The following is a 24,320-nucleotide window of genomic DNA, read 5'->3' as shown; positions in this document are numbered from 1 at the left end:
GCGGTAGAATTAACACCCACGGTATCCCCTGCCTGTCGTAAGAGGCGACTAAAAGGGGCCCCAGGGGATCTGAACTTTGGAGCGTAGGTTGGCGACCACGGGGCCCTCAGCTGAGTCCTGGCATTCCTTCCACTTACTTGTGCCAGGCTCCTCACTTTCATCTATCCTATCCGACCTCTCTTGGTCAACTCTTGTTCTTTTCCGACCCCGATGCTATTAGGTTTGCGAGGGCTAGGGTGTCTTTCATTTTCACGCCCTTCGTGGCCCTTATCTTTCATTGGCCGATATCTTCATTTTTCGAAGTGTCGGACCCCTTCCATACTTTCCCTCTGATTAGTGTTATATAGAGGATGGTTGCCTAGTTGTACTTCCTCTTGAAACAATAATCACCACCACCTGTGCATCCTCTTAAAACAATAATCACCACCACCCCCACCACCCGACGGTATTACGTATGGAGGCCTGGGGAGTCTTTCATTTTCACGCCCTTTGCGGTCCTTGTCTTCCTTTGGTCGTTATCTTCATTTTTCGAAGTGTTGGACCCTTCCCTTTTTCCCTCTGATTAGTGTTATATAGAGTGCACCAGCCGGTACCGTCCTTTGAGCTGGTACGAGTACAAGACAAAGTAAATCAATACATAAAGATGAAACTAATCACTGGGCACATACCCCACACGAGCACAATTACCAAAGCAAAGAAAACACCTTCAGTACATAAGGAGTTGCCGTGGATACTTAGAATTAACTGGTACAGTTTTAACCGATAAGACTAGTTGAAAGAAAGACCAACCAGGTACTGAGTTTTAAAAAAAGATTTAATTTTAAAGTATTAGAAACGGTTTAACAACTTGGAAAGGACAATTCTATTAAACCAGGCTCAATGAGCTGCAACATAATAAGGTTACTAGGAAGAAGAAAACTTAATAGTTAACTCAAATATTCAAAAGACGGCCGTCATTTAAGTTAAATTATGGAAGATGATCTGGTATATTAAGTACGGCTAACGTTAAGTTACTGATCCTCGATCCCAACCAATTTGCACAAAAAATATAGCAATTACACTTCAAAGTTTTTAGATACACTTGAGCAGGTTCAAGTTTCATGCCATGAGCTTTCACAAGCGTCAAAGAATAAGAATTCAATCATGAGCCAGAAATAGGCTAAGAAAACCACATGCGAAGTAGGACGAAAAATGAAGATTGATTAAGGGAAAAGGTTTTTACAACATTTGGAAAGAAACAAAGTGCACGCGAATTATAGCGCAGAATACAGGATTCATGTCCAAAAAGAAAAATCTTCCCTCAACATCAACCCATACAATCATCAACCATCATCATATTAGTCAGCATCACCATGGTTACCGGTGCAGGCAAAATTACAAGGCACCAATCCCAGAAATCCTACAATAATGGAATATGTGAATGAACAAAATAGAATCAAGAATAACGAATCTCCAATAAATAAGATTAAAGAAAAGGATACCCTCCCCCCCCCCCCCCAAGAAATAGAATCCATAAGGAGCGAAAATTATAAATAAACGCTTGTGGGAGTTCATTCAGGCATTACACAAATCTCTGATGTTTTTCATCAGCCACATAACAGTATCACCACATTACTCCCGAGAACATTAATTTAAACATTAATGCTCGTATTCACCAACGCGAGTAAAAGCTTTTATCTTGGTTTAAAGCTACGTAAACCGAGAAAACAGTTACGTTTGTATTCACCAACAACATTATCTCGGTTTAAAATTTTACCGGAGATTGGTTGCCCGGTAAAATGGGAAATCTAAGATAATAACATTTCAAAATGGCTGCTCGTAGACGGCTGGAATATCTGATTGAAGGGGAAAATCACAGCGACGAGGAATTTAATCAAGATTATGCAGTTAATAAACGTCCTAGGTGGCTAAGGGAACGAGCGACATACTTCAAGGTCTACGACGACACTGATTTCCAGACATATCTAAAGCTTCGACACTGTCAGTGTTTGAACATAACCTCAAATTCCCAACAAGTAGTTAAGGCGAATTCTAGATTATATCTGGTACGGTGCACGATTAGGTACGATTTGTTAATGAAGAACTAAGGAATGCTGCATGTTTTTTGAGTGAAGTAAGTTGCACAATTTCTTTCGTGGTTATTGAACTAGTGACAGGCATACCGGTAACCAAAAACGAAAAGGTAGTTTAGGCCCTGTTCTCGTATTTTAGTATAGGCCTTTTTCAAATCAGTTCATGGTTTATCTTATAAACACTGTCGGAAATGTAAACACTGCCGGTATGAATACCGTATATTTACCGTTAATTTATACGTGTTTTAATTAAGTTGCGTATTTCTTATTGCAAATTCCGTTATTTTGCTTAATTGCATTCATCCATTCAATTTTCACGTACTTTTACACGTTAACCGCGAACTGACCTCGTACTAACACCAACACACTAACAAAGTAATGCAAAAGGAAGTTTTTTGCAAGTCAAGTTCAGTAGGGCCTATCTTTGCTGTATTACAATTACAAGTAGGCCTAATAATTTTTCAACATTTTGACTAGATGACTGGGCATTACAGTAAGCCTAAACATGACAGTACTAATTTCAATAATTGCTGTAGTCAATAAGTAACTTGGTTCTTCTTAGCCAGTGAAGTAAATGTTATCTGTTGTACTTTTGGTCAGAGTTCACAAATAAACTTGTCATTCAGTGAATGGTATGAATTAGTTGCACAAATAATCTGTGTTACTGTATGCCCGGTCATATTTTGCTTTTGTCCATTCTCTGTTTATCATTGCCTGTGTGGAATATAATTCTTCCCAGATACCAGACCAGTTACATATATATCTGAAACCGTAGTAGACGGGAGCTGTCCCCCTGTGGGTGGGGGCGGTAGAATAACACCCACGGTATCCCCTGCCTGTCGTAAGAGGCGACTAAAAGGGGCCCCAGGGGCTCTGAACTTTGTAGCGTGGGTTGGCGACCACGGGGCCCTCAGCTGAGTCCTGGCATTGCTTCCACTTACTTGTGCCAGGCTGCTCACTTTCATCTATCCTATCCGACCTCCCTTGGTCAACTCTTGTTCTTTTCCGACCCCGACGCTATTAGGTTTGTGAGGGCTAGGGAGTCTTTCATTTTCACGCCCTTCGTGGCCCTTGTCTTCCTTTGGCCGATATCTTCATTTTTCGAAGTGTCGGATCCCTTCCATTTTTTCCCTCTGATTAGTGTTATATAGAGGATGGTTGCCTAGTTGTACTTCCTCTTAAAACAATAATCACCACCACCAATCACCACCTAGACGGGAGGTGCAGTCTCGCTTTACTGTAAGATCCACTATGAAGAAAGGTTATTTCACCAGTTCATAAATTAGCCTCGTTGATGTAGACTTCGCTACACATATTGCTCTCTTCGGGAAACTTGCTTCTCCTGCTCTAGGACTGTTAAGTCTGCGCATGGTATACTTCACTCGATAAATAAGGCATTTTCTTTAATTCTTCACTAAAAATTACACCCTTGTCTTAAGTTAGTACTGTACAAACATGCATATTTAGGTAATCACAATGGTTATCAATGCATCCCATTTTTTATAATACAAAAACTGTATGGACTGTCAGCTCAGTGTGGCAGATTATGCTGGGGTGAGCCAGTCTACGGCATCTCGAATTGTACATCGAGTCAGAGCAGCTTTACAACCTCGCTATATTAATCCTCATCAAACACCTCAGTCTATACATCGAACATGGATTAACTTTTACAATATCGCCAGGTTTCCAAAGGTGATAGGGGCAATGGACCGTACTCACATTCGGATACGATCCCCTGGTGGTAATGAAGCAGAGCTCTTTCGAAACAGAAAAGTGTACTTTGCATTAAATGTCCAAGGAATATGTATTTCTAACATGGAATTTTCCAGCATTGTAGCGAGATGGACAGGCAGTAGTCATGATAGCACTATTTTTAATAATTGTATACAACTAGCCAGATTTGAGCAAGGTATCTGTTACCGTGTTTTAGTGGTAGGTAGAGGTGAAAGAAGGTGCGGGCGTGAACGGGTCTCAAACTACGGAATCAAAGTTAATGTAAAATTTAACAAGGTTATATTTTCTTTTTAAAATGAAGAAATAACAAGCATTGCAGGTACAGAGTAGCAAGTCAACAAAATGTAGGTACAATATTTACTGGATTTGGGCTCAGCGCCCTTACATCACAGCCCAACCTTACTTCAAAATAAGTTTTACCAGAGGGGCAGAAAACCCCATTCATGTTCAGGAGCATTTGCTCCAAATTACACTGAAAAGCCTCCACGAGGCATACAACACTCAATTTTCGAAAAAGAGCCACTCGCTCTCAACTTTAAGCCTCTCAAAGGCCACACCAAACTCCACCTTCAAGTTGTCCTCTCAGGACATAGACACAGGGGTAACATACCCAACCTACTGAGGTCAATTAAATGAAAAAGGGTAATTACAATGACCTCTAAAGAAACACTTTGAGAGGAGGCGATCTGCACTCCTAATGTATTTGTTTCAAAACCTAATTTGGCTCTAGGCCGCTGATGCAAGGGCTAATCCCATACTACGGAGGTGACTTTAGAAAAGAAACAAATTTACATAAGGTTAAGGAAGAATAGGTTGAGAAAATAAGTTCACCTCAAAACAATATGAGTGGGAGCTCGAGAGGGTAACGCACTCTCTATCCCAATACGTAGTTTAAAAGATAGAATAGATACAAGTTTCTTTACATTTTTAAGGAAGGTTACATAATGGAAAAACTTCGGACCCGCCCCGAGAGTTAAACTGCTGAGCTAGCAAAGAAAGAAGTTATTAATTGACCATTACCTTGTTGTTGACCGCTGCCGAAGAAAGAGGCGCTTCCCGCCCCCTGCTATGTACTTTACACACTGAAAGATGGAACAGAAGTGGCCCGGAGACCCTAAAATCAGCAGTTTATATCCTCTCGCGGAAGGTTCGAGGCGTTAGGGGAATGAAAACACCCTCCCACAAACTCTTTATTGGGTAGGATACAGCAACATATTCAAGTTGGGGGAAGATACCTCTGATTGGTGAGAAATTAATAAAAGAAATATGGGATTGGCTAAATACAAAACAAGGGGAAAGAGAGGGGTATACAGCCAACTTAAACAATAACAGAAAGAAATTTAACAAGAAACAAACTTTTGAAATAAAAATTTCTCCAAAAAAAACCAGTTCTTTCACTCCGCACTAGGGTGCACTATTGTTGATCTTCAGTAGTGTCCTCTAGAAGAGAAAGTTCACACTTCTTACTACAAGCAAAACAAAAATACGCCGAAAATGACACAGTTCAAAAACTCTAAAATTTCCACATAGTGACCTCTTCTGAGAAATTTGAAAATTAATACCGTCAATAAAGTTCAGACTTCCTCCAGCAGAGGAGTTTCAATTGGCGCACATTTTAAATTAGCGGCGTGGAGGTGTACCGCCCGGTACAGACCTCCCTCCCCCCAAAAGTTCCTCCAGGGGTGACACATGAAATTTGTTTGAAAACAAGGTCCAAGTTTTGATACAGATATGGAGATTAATTGCCGAAGAATTTATAAGATTTTCTTAATGTGGTTTGATTGAGTTTCAAAATTTTTGTTGTAACTGGAGAAGTAAAGTTTTTATGTTTGTAGAAGTTGAATTCAGAAGGAAAACTTTAGATTTTAAAGTTGAGGAAAATTTTCTAAGTCCACCAAATATTGCAGTAGAATACCCAAGAAAAGGTAGTAAAGTTGATCTGGAATGTCCATATAGTTGATGTTGATTAAGTTGGATGGCCAGACCGGCCATTGCAGCTTGCGTCCAGAGGAGGCCGCTCGGACCCCTCAAGTACCCTGAGATACCGCTCACCCGCACTATGAGGGGAGCAGTGGTGTTGAAGCACGCCGCGCCCGCGGTGAACATATACAGGCTGCGGGCAAGTAGCAGGTCGTGCGCCGCACATCAGCCTTGGCCGGGAGGAGAGCTCCGGCTCGCCATGCACATATCGTCCTCGCTGGGGTCGAGGGGGCCCTTCCTCTAGCCCAGTCGCTGCACGGCGCCACGCGGCTGCGGGGGCACTGAAACATTAAAACTAGGCGGCAGAATTGTTGGACCATCATCATTTTTTGAGGGCACAGGCTTGGTGGAGAGGTTGAGGGGCCAGCGGCGTGCAGATATCCATGGCATTTAATATAAGCAAGCCACAGTGTGTATAGCAGGAGACGGGAGCGTGGTAATGGCCGTGGTAAGGACAGAATGGCAGTTTAACGGTGCGGGGAGGGTTTACAAAAATACTTACATATGAAACTAAATTTTATAGAAGGGGCAGAAAGCCTTAAAAGTGAAACTCAAAAAAAATATAACCTTCATCTTCCTTTCAGATTATATGAAGCAAGTTGACACAAAATTTACACTGGTTTCACCTGTGACAGGTGAACCCTAAATATCCTCTCGGTGGCTGGATTACTTAATAACAACGTAACCGGCGTAAGGAAATCGAGAATGATACAAGGCCCATGAAATCTGGGGGCAAGCTTGCCCGCGGGAACAAAGTTCTTGACCATAACTTGGTCACCTACCTTCAAAGGGGTGGGTCTCCGTCCACGATCATACCTTTCCCTAACCTTTTCATGAGACACTTTAAGATTGGCTTTAGCCTTCTTCCAAAGATCTTTAATGTTGTCCGGATCTATTGTCTCGGGTAGAATGTCACTCAGAGACCAGAGGTTAGAGAGCGGCGTGTTGGGAACAAACTTGAACATCAAAGAGGCTGGAGTAAATTTATGTGATTCATGAACCGCCGAATTCAAAGCAAAAGCTAACCAATGCAGGGACGTATCCCACCTGGAATGATCTTCATGATGATAGGCAATAAGCGCGGACCTGAGATTACGGTTAACCCGTTCAGCCAGAGATGGTTGAGGGTAATAAGCAGAAGTAGTTACATGAGAGATGGACAAGTCGAAACAGAATTTACGAAAAAGATTAGATGTAAACGCCTTAGCATTATCAGACACAATATATTGGCACGGACCAAAAGAGGCAAAAATAGAATTTAAGCAAGTAATGGTAGACTGAGCGGTAGCCAGCTTAGTCGGAAATAACCAGGAAAATCTAGTAAAGCCATCTACGCATACAAAGATAAACTTGTTAGCATTTCCCTTAGACTGGGGGAAGGGTCCTACATAATCAATATACAGGCGTTCCATGGGGCGCGACGCTTGATGAGAAGACAAAAAGCCTACCTTGGTGGACATGGTTGGTTTACTAAGCAAACAGGTTTTGCAAGCCTTCACTAGTTCACGGATTTCACCGTCCATACCTTTCCAGATGAACATTTCACGAATCTTCTCACGAGTGTTAAAGATACCAAGATGCCCCCCTAATGGGGTCTCATGATAATACTTGAAGATCATAGGTACAAGAACAGCTGGAACGACAACTTTCATCATCTTATCATGCCTCGAAGGGCAACATAGAACACCATTCCTCAGAACATAAAGGACGACATGTTCCCCAGAAGAAAGGGTTTCCATTATCGGAGCCAACGTCGGATCTTCACGTTGGTATTTCTCGATATCCCTAAAGAGCATGGGAGCATCTGTTAAGATGGCATTAACATCAGATAGTATGGACTCGGAAGGTGATGAACTGCCGACCGGTTCATGGGTCTCGACGTCGTTAGAAAACATACGGCTGAGTCCATCAGCAACAACATTTTCGGTACCTCTGATATGCCTGACATCGAATTGGAAGGCAGAAATACGGATGGCCCAACGGGCTATACGACCAGTACGACGCGGCCTACCTAAGACCCAGCTTAAGGCTTGATTATCTGTCTCCAGGTCGAATTTGACGTGTTCCAGATAGAGACGGAACTTTTCTAAGGCGAATAAGACTGCCAAACCTTCGAGCTCATAGATGGAATACTTGGCTTCGTGAGCCGATAGAGTCCTAGATGCATAGGCGATGGGTCGCCTCCCTAGTTCAGTCTCTTGAAGAAGGACTGCCGCAACTGCTGACGACGACGCGTCGGTTTGGACGATGAATTTCTTCGAGAAATCAGGCATAGCAAGTACAGGGGCATTACAGAGAGCGAATTTAAGATCTTCAAAAGCGGCTTGTTGAGAAGGTCCCCACTCGAATTTGATGCCTTTCCTACGAAGAAGGTTTAAGGGCGCCGCTCTATTAGCGAAGTTAGGAATAAACTTCCTGAAGAAATTCACCATACCAATGAACCTGGCGATACCTTTAATGTCCTTGGGAGGTTTAAAATCACGGATGGCCTGTGTTCTAGAATGATCGACTGCTACACCATCAGGTGACACAATATGCCCTAGGAATGACATAGAGGGCTTAGCAAAGGCAACCTTGGACAACTTGACAGTTAACCCAGCCTTACGAAGGCGATCGAGGACTTCTCGCAGATGATCTAGATGTTCTTCAAATGTCTCTGAAAATACGACGACATCATCCAAGTAGTGATATAAGTACTCAAATTTGATGTCGGAGAAAACCCTATCTAGCAGCCTAGTGAGTACAGCTGCTCCCGTGGGGAGCCCGAAAGGCACGCGGTTGTATTCGTATAAGTTCCAGTCCGTGGCAAACGCTGTAAGGTGTTTAGACTCTTCGGCAAGGGGAATTTGATTATAGGCCTGATTCAAGTCCAAGATAGTAAAGAACTTGGCCTTACGGAACCATGAAAAACAAGAATGAAGGTCGGGAAGGGGCACAGATTGTAACACCACCTTCCGATTGAGAGCCCTATAATCAATGACAGGCCTGAAGCCTCCTTGGGGTTTCGAGACTAGAAAAATAGGTGACGAATACGCCGACTTAGAGGGCCTAATAATACCGTCCTTCAACATCTGATTGATGATTTCTTTCAATGCCTTCATTTTAGGTGGAGATAGCCTATATGGTGGAAAACGGACAGGAATCGAATCCGTGACCTCAATTTTGTATTCAATAAGGTCAGTAACACCAAGAGTATCAGAGAACACCTCTGGAAATGACTGACATAATTTACGAATACTATCAGCCTGCTCGTCAGGTAGATGTCTAAGGTCTAACAACATCTCATCCTGGGTAGGCGAAATAGATGAACATGATACAGAATTACACTTTAACAAGGGAATTTTACAATTTGACGCAAATTTGAATGTGCACGACTTACTCTGAAGATCGAGCACAAGACCAGTGTGCGAAATGAAGTCCGCTCCCAGTATGATGGGGCAAGACAAGTGCTTAGCCACAAACAGTTTGATTTTCCATGTAAATTTAAAAATACGAATTTTGGCATTTACAGAACCTAGAATTTCTAATGGAGATGAATTAGCCGAAACATATTGAACAGGAGATGAATCATAGTCAGGTAATTTACAAACAGACTTAAATTTTGAATACCATTGGTCCGAAATAATTGAACAAACACTGCCTGAATCTAATAGAGCGGTTATAGGCTCGTTATTTAACTCAATCTTAAGAAAAGGAACAGGTGCGGGGGTATCCGCCGCAATCCTAAGACATTCTTTAGGGCATTCAAAAGATGAATTTGAAGACTGATCGTTCCCTGAATTCACGACCTTTTTGTCAGGGGCTGAGCCTTGGGAAGCAGGATTAGTCGACTCAGCCGAAGCCGCTAGTCACATTTTATTATTGGCATTGGTGGAATTTGCACCAGAAGTTGAGCAGGAGGGGGTGCTATTTGAGTTTGGGCAATTCTTGGCGATATGTGAGAAAGCCCCACATTTAAAACAGCCTTGTGATGAACCAGCTCCATTATTTGCCCTACTAGACTTGATCAGTGGACACTTATTGCGAAGATGTTCAGGCGACCCGCAAGCATAACATTTACGGGAATTGACTGGTCGGCGAGGTGGAGGCCGAGGATTACTAAAAGAAGGTGGGGGTTCTTTCGCGACACGCAAAGAATCGGCGTATCTAACTCCTTCCGCTGAGACGGCCAATGCTTCAAGTTCAGAGAAAGTTTGCGGGCACGCCGCGAAACACAAATATGACCTATAGGATGGTGAGATACCTTCCACAATGGCTTGTACAATCTGATCCTCAGGGAAGTGAAGAGCAAACACCCTAGTATAAAACTTAATGTCCTGTATGAAATCAGCCAAGTTTTCATCCAAGCGTTGTACACGGTAATAGTACTTCTGAATCAGAGATGACCTCGCGAGGGCGGGAATAAAATTTGCAAGCAAGTGTGCATGAAAATCTTCAATAGATGACTGTTCAGCTATGGCTCTTACTATTTTGTCAGAGAGAATACCAATTGCATAAGGATAGATAATTTGCAAAATTTGACATGGAGAAAGAGAAAACACAAGGGCATGATCCTGAAATTCAACTAGAAATCTTAAAAATGAAATTACGTCACTGGTGGTATTAACGGAAAACTTAGAGATACCTCTGAGCAACACTGCCAATGGATGAGGCAAGCTACTAAACCCGGGTGACATAGTAGGTAAAGGTTTCAATGGCAAGGAAGTTAATTCAGAACGTACATTATTTAATGAGTTACGGCGTTCAGACTCGTCCAATGGGGCAGAGGTTGTTTGAGCAGCAATGGTTTTCCTATTTGCTTCTCCCTTAGGAGGCTCTTCCTCGCTACCTGCATTCACTGTGGTGGGTAGATCGCTTTTGGGAGGAACCTCCCCCGTTAACAATTGAGTGACCTTGCTAGACAATTCAGAAATATTTTCAAGCAGCGTACTAGCTTCCTTACTCTGAACGTCATTCAACTTCAGAGACAACAGATCGTTAACTCTATTTGAAAAGTGATGTAGCCTGGCTTGCACGCGCTTAATTTGATTAGGAGAAGGATCATTTTCATCAAAAAAACTAACTACAGAAGCTAGCCCAGTAATATTCTCGATGATCGTGGAAAGAGAGTCGTCAACTTCTTTCTCTCCCAAGGTGGGGATGGAAATAGGCAAATCAAGGGACTCTCTAAGCTTATTTGTGTCTACTGCAACCGTGCCTCCAGATTGCACATTTCTAATAGTTAATTCGTAGATTAACTCCTCCTTGCGCAAATAGTTAAGATGGAGAACATCGCGAGGGCCGGGCATGATGACAGAACAATTTTGAAAAAAAATAAAAAAATTCCAGCAACTGAGAAAATTGTTAGAGTTCGGAACAAAACGATGTTTAGCCGTCAAAAGGGGCTAAATTGAGACCCATTCAACCACGCTCTGCTACCACTTGTTACCGTGTTTTAGTGGTAGGTAGAGGTAAAAGAAGGTGCGGGCGTGAACGGGTCTCAAACTACGGAATCAAAGTTAATGTAAAATTTAACAAGGTTATATTTTCTTTTTAAAATGAAGAAATAACAAGCATTGCAGGTACAGAGTAGCAAGTCAACAAAATGTAGGTACAATATTTACTGGATTTGGGCTCAGCGCCCTTACATCACAGCCCAACCTTACTTCAAAATAAGTTTTACCAGAGGGGCAGAAAACCCCATTCATGTTCAGGAGCATTTGCTCCAAATTACACTGAAAAGCCTCCACGAGGCATACAACACTCAATTTTCGAAAAAGAGCCACTCGCTCTCAACTTTAAGCCTCTCAAAGGCCACACCAAACTCCACCTTCAAGTTGTCCTCTCAGGACATAGACACAGGGGTAACATACCCAACCTACTGAGGTCAATTAAATGAAAAAGGGTAATTACAATGACCTCTAAAGAAACACTTTGAGAGGAGGCGATCTGCACTCCTAATGTATTTGTTTCAAAACCTAATTTGGCTCTAGGCCGCTGATGCAAGGGCTAATCCCATACTACGGAGGTGACTTTAGAAAAGAAACAAATTTACATAAGGTTAAGGAAGAATAGGTTGAGAAAATAAGTTCACCTCAAAACAATATGAGTGGGAGCTCGAGAGGGTAACGCACTCTCTATCCCAATACGTAGTTTAAAAGATAGAATAGATACAAGTTTCTTTACATTTTTAAGGAAGGTTACATAATGGAAAAACTTCGGACCCGCCCCGAGAGTTAAACTGCTGAGCTAGCAAAGAAAGAAGTTATTAATTGGCCATTACCTTGTTGTTGACCGCTGCCGAAGAAAGAGGCGCTTCCCGCCCCCTGCTATGTACTTTACACACTGAAAGATGGAACAGAAGTGGCCCGGAGACCCTAAAATCAGCAGTTTATATTCTCTCGCGGAAGGTTCGAGGCGTTAGGGGAATGAAAACACCCTCCCACAAACTCTTTATTGGGTAGGATACAGCAACATATTCAAGTTGGGGGAAGATACCTCTGATTGGTGAGAAATTAATAAAAGAAATATGGGATTGGCTAAATACAAAACAAGGGGAAAGAGAGGGGTATACAGCCAACTTAAACAATAACAGAAAGAAATTTAACAAGAAACAAACTTTTGAAATAAAAATTTCTCCAAAAAAAACCAGTTCTTTCACTCCGCACTAGGGTGCACTATTGTTGATCTTCAGTAGTGTCCTCTAGAAGAGAAAGTTCACACTTCTTACTACAAGCAAAACAAAAATACGCCGAAAATGACACAGTTCAAAAACTCTAAAATTTCCACATAGTGACCTCTTCTGAGAAATTTGAATATTAATACCGTCAATAAAGTTCAGACTTCCTCCAGCAGAGGAGTTTCAATTGGCGCATATTTTAAATTAGCGGCGTGGAGGTGTACCGCCCGGTACAGTATCTACAGAGATTCAGTATCGCTGGTAGATACAAGTTACCCTCTAGACCATATTTAATGCCTCCACTGGACGCAGTTCGTACACCGGAAGAGAATCTTTACAACGAATCACAAATAAGAACAAGAAATGTGATAGAAAAAACATTTGGTATATGGAAGCGAAGATTCCCAGTTCTTGCTTTGGGAGTGAACTAACGTTAGATGGTGTATTTCCTGTGATAATTGCTACAGCTGTTCATTATAATATCTTGCGTCAAGCTATAGAAGATGATCCACAGCTACAGCTACCTACGCCGTGGGATGAACTCTTAGGAGAAGGGTAGATTGATAGACGAATGGATCCACAGGGCATACCTCGCCGAGACAGTCTTGTTAGACGAACAATAATTGATTCCTACTTTAGAAGTCGTTTACGGCAATAACACAGTACTGTCACGGTGATAATGTTGTAACGTCACTAAGATAAAGAGGTAAGTAGGAAAGAAACTTAACACTTTTTTGGTTATTTGCTTACATACAGCATACAACATTCATGTTGTATTAGAATGTTGTATTACTGTAATTAAATTTTTTATCTAGCCTATGTTGATGTTTTATAGTATTCTGTTGATTTTCAGATGGCTCCAAAGTGCTGTATTCCGGAATGCTACAGTAATTAGAGTAATTTTGAAGAAACAGATGTCTTCTCAAACCAGAAGTGATTACGAGACTAGTCCCAGGTCTACCAGAACATTTGAACTACAAACCGAGCTGGAAGGATTAAAGAAAGATATTGGGGACGAGTGGGAGTTGTTTATAAATAATGATTCGAAGGGTTTTTGTGTTTCAAAAATTTAGAAATGTGCCCATAGTGTGTGAAAAGAGATACTAATGTGGTGGTGGTGATTATTGTTTTAAGAGGAAGTACAACTCGGCAACCATCCTCTATATAACACTAATCAGAGAGAAAAAATGAAAGGGATCCTACACTTCGAAAAATGAAGATATCGGCCAAAGGAAGACAAGGGCCACGAAGGGCGTGAAAATGAAAGACTCCCTAGCCCTCACAAACCTAATAGCGACGGGTCGGAAAAGAACATACATGTTATTGAATACTGAACTTGAACCATAAGGCTGTATAACAATTCGGAAAGACAAATTGTTTGTTTGGTAGAAAACTTATTTCATGAAACGGCAGGTAGCGCATATTTACGAAACAGGAAAATCATACAAGTAATGCGAAGTGGTACCAGAAGTAGCAGCGAGGAGACCATTTTCTGTGTTGATATTGGTAGGCTGTAATTTGCTGTTGTCTCTGATAGAGCTCGCATCATGTCTGGCCACATCGGGTCAAAAAGTGAAGCGCCCAGTTTAAAATTGTCATGACTTGTACTGAATCTCTGCCATATTTACAATAACTAGTGACAAGTGAAATTCATAGATTTTTTATAAGTCACAGGTTAATAAACTTAGGCCTGTTCATTTGTTGTGCAAGGTGTGTCAGAGGTCTTGAAGTGTCAGGAACAAAATTAATTTTCTTTTGCCAGAAGAAATGTACCTGCAACTTCAAGCAATTGACCAGCAAGGGTATATTTTTGGAAGCTAGGCTTTAAAACTGATATGTAACCAGACCATTGGTCTATCCAGAGCAGAAAATAGATCTCAGAGAATTAGAGTAGGTGAAGCTTTATCTGACCCTGTAATAATTAAGAGGGGAATTCCTCAAGGCAGTATTATCGGACCTTTATGTTTTCTTATATATATAAATGATATGAGTAAAGAAGTGAAATCGGAGGTAAGGCTTTTTGCGGATGATGTTATTCTCTATAGAGTAATAAATAAGTTACAAGATTGTGAGCAACTGCAAAATGACTTCGAAAATGTTGTGAGATGGACAGCAGGCAATGGTATGTTGATAAACGGTGTTAAAAGTCAGGTTGTGAGTTTCACAAATAGGAAAAGTCCTCTCAGTTTTAATTACTGCGTTGATGGGGTGAAAGTTCCTTTTGGGGATCATTGTAAGTATCTAAGTGTTAATATAAGGAAAGATCTTCATTGGGGTAATCACATAAAAGAATTGTAAATAAAGGGTACAGATCTCTGCACATGGTTATGAGGGTGTTTAGGGGTTGTAGTAAGGATGTAAAGGAGAGGGCATATAAGTCTCTTGTAAGACCCCAACTAGAGTACGGTTCCAGTGTATGGGACCCTCACCAGGATTACCTGATTCAAGAACTGGAAAAAATCCAAAGAAAAGCAGTTCGATTAGTTCTGGGTGATTTCCGACAAAAGAGTAGCGTTAGAAAAATGTTGCAAAGTTTGGGCTGGGAAGAATTGAGAGAAAGAAGGAGAGCTGCTCGACTAAGTGGTATGTTCCGAGCTGTCAGCGGAGAGATAGCGTGGAATGACATTAGTAGACGAATGAGTTTGAGTGGCATTTATAAGAGTAGGAAAGATCATAATATGAAGATAAAGTTGCAATTCAAGAGGACAAACTGGGGCAAATGTTCATTTATAGGAAGGGGAGTTAGGGATTGGAATAACTTACCAAGGGAAATGTTCAATAAATTTCCAATTTCTTTGAAATCATTTAGGAAAAGGCTAGGAAAACAACAGATAGGGAATCTGCCACCTGGGCGACTGCCCTAAATACAGATCAGTATTGATTGATTGATTGATTGATTGATTGATTGATTGATTGATTGATTGATTGATTGATTGATTGATTGATTGATTGATTGATTGATTGATTGATTGATTGATTGATTGATTGATTGATTGATTGATTGATTGATTGATTGATTGATTGATCAGTGGTTTTGTACAGGGTGTAGTAGAGGACTGGAGGCTGCTTAACGGCAGCTAACGTGGGGCTTATACTCCAGACTCCCTGCCCCATCCCCCAGGGGCTCTGAACTTTGGAGCGTGGGTTGGCGACCACGGGGCCCTTAGCTGAGTCCTGGCATTGCTTCCACTTACTTGTGCCAGGCTCCTCACTTTCATCTATCCTATCCGACCTCCCTTGGTCAACTCTTGTTCTTTTCCGACCCCGACGCTATTAGGTTTGCGAGGGCTAGGGAGTCTTTCATTTTCACGCCCTTCGTGGCCCTTATCTTCCTATGGCCGATATCTTCATATTTCGAAGTGTCGGATCCCTTCCATTTTCCCTCTGATTAGTGTTAAATAGAGGATGGTTGCCTAGTTGTACTTCCTCTTAAAACAATAATCACCACCACCACCTCCCTGCCCCAGGGGCTCTGAACTTTGGAGCGTGGGTTGGCGACCACGGGGCCCTCAGCTGAGTCCTGGCATTGCTTCCACTTACTTGTGCCAGACTCCTCACTTTCATCTCTCCTATCCGACCGTCCTTGGTCAACTCTTGTTCTTTTCCGACCCCGACGCTATTAGGTTTGCGATGGCTAGAGAGTCTTTCATTTTCACGCCCTTCGTGGCCCTTGTCTTGCTTTGGCCGATACCTTCATTTTTCGAAGTGTCGGACCCCTTCCATTTTTTCTCTCTGATTAGTGTTATATAGAGGATGGTTGCCTAGTTGTACTTCCTCTTAAAACAATAATCACCATCACCTCCAGACTCCCTTTCCTTGCAGTGCAAATCTAATTCAACTTTCGTCCAGTCTCGAACATAAAATACAATGTTTGTACTGTGTACGTTAATGCACCAACGTTGCCAGCACTGTTTACTAAATTGTGACATCATCCAAGCCACACCATGTTAGATCTTTAACTTATCTTTGGTGTACCTGCAGTCGACATGAAATTACCATCCTACTTCTGTCACAATCAATCAATCAATCAATCAATCAATTAATCAATCAATCAATCAATCAATCAATCAATCAATCAATCAATCAATCAATATACATCTTAATTAACTTATTACTCTGTCAGTATAAATCCGGTATCTGTACTGTTATGTTTGCAGAAATTATATATCATCATTGGAAAATTCTTTAACGGGACAATAAAGAGAAATATATTATAACTTTTCCTCACCTCCTTAGACAAGAAACATTCAATATTTCTTCAGAAGTTTCTGGAATGCTTGAAAATCTGAGTAAGCAAGAGTGTTTTTAATAGGGGAATGGTTTCTTGACAAGATACCGGTACTTTTATCTACGTTGTTCCACTCTACCAGACCAATAATATAAATCATCAAACACTTCTTACAAGTACTGAACATTTACTATGTTCTCCCTGGGAAGTTTCAAACTGGTGGTTCATGAAAAATTTTATGGACAGCTATCAGGGTGTGTGTGTGTGTGTGTGTGTGTGTGTGTGTGTGTGTGTGTGTGTGTGTGTGTGTGTGTGTGTGTGTGTGTGTGTGAACAAATTTTTGATTCTGAAAAGAAAATACGAGTGATGAAGTGATGAGGACTCAACTCAGCTAGGTATAGGTAAGGTAAGGGTTATTCTGCCCGAAGGCAGGTCCGAACCTCCGCAGAGGTGTTCCTGAGCCGGAGTTATGTGCGGTAGGGTGGCCAGTTCCTTTCCGCTCCTCCATTCCCTTACCCCCCACCAACAGCGCGTGGCAGCGAGCTCGATAGCTGCAGTCGCTTAAGTGCGGCCAGTATCCAGTATTCGGGAGATAGTAGGTTCGAACCCCACTATCGGCAGCCCTGAAAATGATTTTCCGTGGTTTCCCATTTTCACACCAGGCAAATGCTGGGGCTGTACCTTAATTAAGGCCACGGCCGCTTCCTTCCCACTCCTAGCCATTTCCTGTCCCATCGTCGCCATAAGACCTATCTGTGTCGGTGCGACGTAAAGCAACTAGCAAAAAAAAAAAAGCGCGTGGCAACCCATCCAACTCCTAACCACGCCCAATGTTGCTTAACTTCGGAGATCTCACGGGAACCGGTGTGTTAACACGGTTACGGCCGTTGGCCAGCTAGGTGTGGGAAGATGAAATTTAATTCTGACGTGATAGAATTACCCAACATGGAAATAATGCTAGTTAATGATACTGTGATTATTGAACGTAGTGTACTGAAGGCTATCATCATTGATTATTTTACAATAGCTTTTGGGATTTTTTCTCTCCTCTAGTTTATGTGAGCGGGTATGTTGCACATCAAGCTTTGAAAAGTTTAAACTGCGATCAGTATTCTCGGTATGTAACTTTGGACTCAACAGCAGATATTTATTTGAGTTAATTAAATAAAAATGATTTGAGCAGGATAGGTTACCTAGAAGAAAAATGGACTCGGTCCTGGAGGGTAAGAGTTGTAGAGGGAAAATAAGTCGACGATGGTTAGACTAAGTTTAAGTACAGGTGGAATGGAACCAGTGGCGGTTCTGGCAGGGCTGTGCCGTCATCTCCTTCCCCCCCACCCCTTCCATGGGCCAGTTTTCACTAGCCAGCACCACGATAATTGTAGATGAAATATAATAATAATCATCATAATCATAATTGGCGTAGGGACGTGGCGCCCCCATCGCCCAGTGGGAAACCACTGCAATCAGCCACCCGAGTACCGGCGGGAGGAACGAAGCATGGGGTATGGAGGAAATGCCATCCCGAGTCGAACATCAGGCTCTCTCCAAGGCTTACAACCTTGGAAGTAACTTGGTCGATGTAAAACTACACCGACCCCAAACTACAAGTTTTCAACTGCAAAGCATGGAGGAAAATTCAACAGGAAATTGTACTCCAGGTGGTAACCAATCCACCGTCGCCTTGAGTGACGCAAGCAGGCCTTCGGATTCTGGGGAGCCTGCACCTACATGCAAGGAGGTATCGGAGACTCCTAGGAACAAAATCAGCCACAAACACCGAAATTTTTTTGCTACCTTCAGTGCCAACTCACTCTTGAAAGTTGGTAAACTGAAACATCTTACGGATGTCGTCTCCCATCATGATATCCTAATTATAGCAATTCAAGAGTCAAGGTTTACTGATGAACATGCATTTGAATCACAAGGTTATAGAATCTTCAAAGGGAAAACTGGCAAACGTGTGATGAAAACTGTTCCACACCTTGGCACAGGATTTATTGTCAGCAGGAAAATTATTGATACAGTCACTGATTTCAGCTCTCCTAACAGCAGGGTCTCAATGCTTAGCTTTCTGAGTATGAACAACGTACACACGCTTGTGAACGTACATGCGCCAATCAACCAGGCAAACAAGAAAGACCCATAAGGAAAAGACAAATTCTGGGAAGACCTGGAAGACGTTATATCAAAAATTCCTGACAAACTCACAATAATTTTGCTTGGAGACTTCAATGCCCAGATTGGCAAAGAAAGGAAATTCCAAAATATCGTTGGAAACTATCCAGCCCATAGACGAACCAACCGAAATGGGGAAAGGCTTATAGAGCTTTGTAAGGCATTCAATCTTGTTCTTAAGTCAACAGCCTTCAAACATCTACCGAGAAAACAAACGACATGGATATCACCAAATCCTCACTTGGGAGAATTTCAATTAGATAGTGTTGCCATTTCACGAAAAGCAACACAAGAGATCCAAAATGTTAAAGTCCTGAGAAGTGCTAACCTTGACTAGATCAAAATTAAGCTTCATCCAAGAAACACCAAAAGAGTTAAAGAAAACTAGCAAATTTGATACAGAAAAGCTGAAATCCAGCGAAGAATTCACTCAGAAACTTCAGTCTTTGGACACACAAAATTGGGAACAACTGAAAAATGCCATTGTTGAAACGGCTGTGGAGACAATATTGCTAAAGAAACCAAAGAAGCATCCGCGGTGGACTCAAGAATGTGATGAAGCCATAACACAAAGACAAATCGCTTGGCAAAGATGGAATTCCATGAAGAATCCAAAAAGATATGAATACTTTCTGGAGGATAGGAAACATGCAGCGAAAGTGATCCGCCAAGTAAAGCGCGCATTTGACAAAAACCAACTGACGCAGATCGAGCAGGACTTCAATAAGAATAATACTAGGGATTTCTATAGAACCTTCAAACGCAACCTTACCAAGTACACTCCACCAAGTCTACATTTCCGAGATCACAATTGAAAAGTTGCCTACAACGACAAGGATAACACCTCAGGGGCTCTGAACTTTGGAGCGTGGATTGGCGACAATGGGGCCCTAAGCTGAGTCCTGGCATTTCTTCCACTTACTTGTGCCAGCCTCCTCACTTTTATCTATCCTATCCGACCTCCCTTGGTCAACTCTTGTTCTTTTCCGACCCCGACGCTATTAGGTTTGCGAGGGCTAGGGAGTCCTTCATTTTCACGCCCGTCGTGGCCCTTGTCTTCCTTTGGCCGATATCTTCATATTTCGAAGTGTCGGACCCCTTCCATTTTTCCCCTCTGATTAGTGTTATATAGAGGATGCTTGCCTAGTTGTACTTCCTCTTAAAACAATAATCAACAACACAACAACGACAAGGATAACTGCCAAATCTTGGCTAAATATTTTGAATCTCTTCTTAACTGGGAACAACCAGAATCAGAATTCACCTTTGAAGAATCCAGACATCCCAACCCAGACTCTTCTCCCCCCACAAAAGAGGAAATCAAACAGATAATTACATCATTAAAGAACAACAAAGCACCTGGAGAAGATGCGATAATTGCTGAACTCTGGAAGTCTGCAGGTGAAAAGGCGATCGATAAACTAACTGAGATCATTCGCGAGATCTGGGAAACAGAGAAGATCCCAAATGATGATTCATCCCCTACATAAGAAAGGTTACAAAACAGATGTAAACAACTATCTCGGCATCTCCCTTCTCTCAGTAACATACAAAATTCTCTCCAAAGCCCTTTAAACTCGGGCAGAAGAGCAACTTGATTCACAGTTGGGTGAATACCAAGGAGGCTTTAGAAAAGGACGATCTTGTGCAGAGCAGATCATGAACCTTAAGTCTGTCCTGTCGTACCTAAAATCCAGGAATAAGAATTTTGTAGTTACTTTTGTTGACTTCCAAAAAGCCTACGACTCCATAGTGTACCGGTTACGACCTGTACTGGGACCTTTCCCACCGTCCCCCATGACTCATGGGACCATGTGACAACAAACCGACCCTTTCGGGTCACGAACACATGGGACCATGCTCCACGGAAGTCGATAGTCAAGGGATCTTTTTGGTCTGTGCCGATTTCTCCTCATTGGGATTGTATATTTAATCCACTCACATGAAGAGTTACCGACCATTCGACTCAGCTAGATCAAAGCTACTCTCCCGTTCCTGAGGTCTGAACACGGACTCCTCAGGGCCGAAGAACGTTCGCGGCAAATAAAGGCTATAAAGCATAAACTACCTTAAAGGCCTACAATGAACGGAAGAGGATTTTGGATGCTTGTTTTTCGGCAAAGAATAAGCACAAATAAGTTTTCCAAATTTACTAAGGCGCTCGTTGAAATATACACATACACTATGACATCCTTGGTAAACTAATATAAATTGGCAAGTTGAATACAAATACTTAGCAACGGTAAAAGCCGTGCTACCATCCATCAGTTAAACTTCATCCACATTCCATAAGAATATTTATGTGGATGACCACAGTTCCTAAGGATATTTCAAATGAAAGAAGACTTCCATGCGAACTAACAAGCTGATGGATACCTGATTTGACATACACAGAAAAATATACATCCCCGAGGGATGTCCAATCTCGTTGACATACTACGTCCATACCATTTGTTTTGTCTGTCTATCTCCCGTTGGATATCAAAACTGTTGAGTGTTACACAAACAAAATATAACACAGATTACCTATTTACAGTTACAATTCGAACCATTTTCCTCCAAATATCAGTATTCCCTGGGACCGAATCCCATGTCATGAAGTTAAACATTTACTTACACTAATTCAACTACCCCGGAGTGGTCATTTTATCTTATATCTACCGCCACCAAATATCTATACGTGAATAAAAAAATATACTGGAGAAATAATCATATGTTTACGTAAACCATGGAAAAGGAAATAATATTGCGCGTCTCCACCAATTGGAAGACAAATGAAATAAAAATCACACGAACACAGGCTCGACAACGAACCCGTCACTTCCAACAACTACCAGTGAAAAATTCACGAAGTCTAAATTCGCGCAGAACAGTACATAACCCAAAACAAGATCACACTCTGAAAAAGAAACACATATTATACACCAACACAAAGTATAAATGGCTGTATTTCATCTCGCAGCACCCGCTATTTGAGCGAGCTATCGGTCCCTTCTGTGCTCTATTGAGGTTCGAACCTGAGACTCTGGTCGTCTCCATCAGGGACACTGAAAATAAAAACCCTAATTAACCTAATCATGTCAAGAACAGTCAAAAATTCCTACATTGCCTTTAGATTATGGCTGGTGGATCGTGTGTGGTAATTACGTAAATATTCTGTCTTTATTCTCACAGAAGACTGCACCGTCTTAAAAAGAACACTTCTCGGCCAAACGACTTCCCTCAGCTGCCCTCTCACAAGGACCTTCCCATTCTGGGGCCATAAATCTTCCCTCCGCACAGCGGCGAGAGACCATTTAACGCACTCAATATCGGCAGTCACCGAGTCATCAAAATCATATAATCGAGCTAATGCAGGGTACACCTGCTCGAACCAGCTCATACTATCATTACGTCCTTGAATCATTTCTCAAATTAAGCCGCTATCTTATACCAAAAATCCCGTCAACTCTCCAGGAGTCTGGGGTTCAACCATACATTTCTTCCGTCGTACGTTTTTACCACAGTTACGTCAACCTTTAACCCAAAGAACAATGTCCCCTAATCTCTCCCCCTTGAGGCGAGATTGTGTACCTGTCATATACTACCCTACAACTCGAGATATATCGGTATATAAAAATCACCGATCACATTACTTTAAGAAAATACATATAATAATAATAATAATAATAATAATAATAATAATAATAATATTCAGACATGATCAAACTCAACTAGAAAATCTCTACTTTATTAGCCTAGCTAATGTGTAGGGTGGGCCAGGTTTGAACCTCCGCACGTATTTTCTCGAACGTCTTCAGTTACAGCCAAACTTATACACTAGCATGCAAAAACTAACTACTGTCTCTACTTTTATGAATTGAGTGCTGTCACTATCCCACATTAACTTCTGTATAGGCACATGTTAATGATACTGACACCTACTAATCCCTGCTCGTATTATGCAGTCACGCAGATGAAATTATGGCATTAACCTGGCCAAATTTCTATTCATTTTTCCCCCCTCAAATATTTCTCAGCACTCATGACAAAATATATAATATAGCATGCACATGCAGCTTCTAAAAGGGGTCCCAAACTCTATACATCCTTCCTGGTTCACTTCCTTCCCATATCTACTTACAAAAAACAAATTAAACAAGGGTCATCCGACCACTCCAGGTAATTAACCTATCAATTACCTCATCATTAACCCTATCTTTACAGTAACTCTATTTACAAGGGGAAATACTAACATTGGAAGAAATTAGCTCAATACTCAACAGTTTATGATGTTTTTCTGGCCCCCGCCCGAAGTTTTCAGGGGCCTGCCATCGGTGCTCACTCCATGTCGCTGGCTCGTGCAGTCCTTGGTTCTAGGAGTGTGATGACTTTGCTGGAGTAATCCATCTTCCTGGTAAACAAATCACTGCATTTATATTTACACAATCTTGCACACTTGTTGATCACTCGACACCATCCAACTTCCCCTCTATCGTTCTAGACCGATGCAAGTTACGTGATGCTAATTATTATGGATATCTCAGCTAGTCTATTTAGTTAAATTAGGCGAGTTGTAAATTCATGGTCTCCTCCTTCCCAAGTCTATCGCCTCCTACGTCCGTGACTTATATCAACCGTCCTTTTCTTACTTTCTTATCTCGATTAAATCAGATCCTGTACTTATCATTCCCCTTTACTTGGTGTTATAATCTGTTCCGGAAATCCTGCTCTCAATGTTACATGGATTTAAACTGATAGTATTTCTTCACACGATCTGATTTTCTTTGAAACAAAGTTTACCAAATCCCAAAGTTAGACTCCTCGAAGCTGAGCTCCCTTACTGCTACAGACATTAGCCTTTTACAGTCACTACCTAAGACATAATGACAAATATTCAGAGTTTACTTCGCGATCGGATGTCGCACAAATACCTCTGTCATATAGTTACATTTCCTACTATCACTGCACACTGGAAAACACTTTTAAAACTTCACTCCCGTTTATTTGTGTCAGTTATTCAGACAAAGAAGAGGTAGACCTTGCTCGCGGACCGCACGTAGTTCCACCTTCTGAAGCTCGTTCTCGACTACTTACTCCCCCGAGAAACTGCAACAACTTATAGCCAAACCGGGAATAGGGGTGGCTAGCGTGTCCTCCCCCCACTCTGATTCTGGCCTTTCCTGGATAAACCAGCCTGTCGAAATTAGCAATACGCTAGACTGTGTGACTTGGTTATGCACAAGTACGCTATGATATGCGGAGTTGAATATGTTCGGCGGATCTGCAGTAATTAATTAATCAGCTTGGAGGGGAAATAGGGAATCCCCAAAGGCATCTGGTTTCAGCCATCGCGTCCGTACGCTATGGGTCTTATATAACTTGTTTACCAACGCCTTTCGCTTGGAGAGTATTTTCTATCAGAACTCTTGACTTTATAATTCCACCAAAATTCAGCACACTCCTCTAACAGGTGCAGTTTTGTTAATCA

This window comes from Anabrus simplex, chromosome 6 (assembly GCF_040414725.1).
Source record: "Anabrus simplex isolate iqAnaSimp1 chromosome 6, ASM4041472v1, whole genome shotgun sequence".
Lineage (NCBI taxonomy): Eukaryota > Metazoa > Arthropoda > Insecta > Orthoptera > Tettigoniidae > Anabrus > Anabrus simplex.
Note: the sequence above shows the minus strand (reverse complement) of the source record.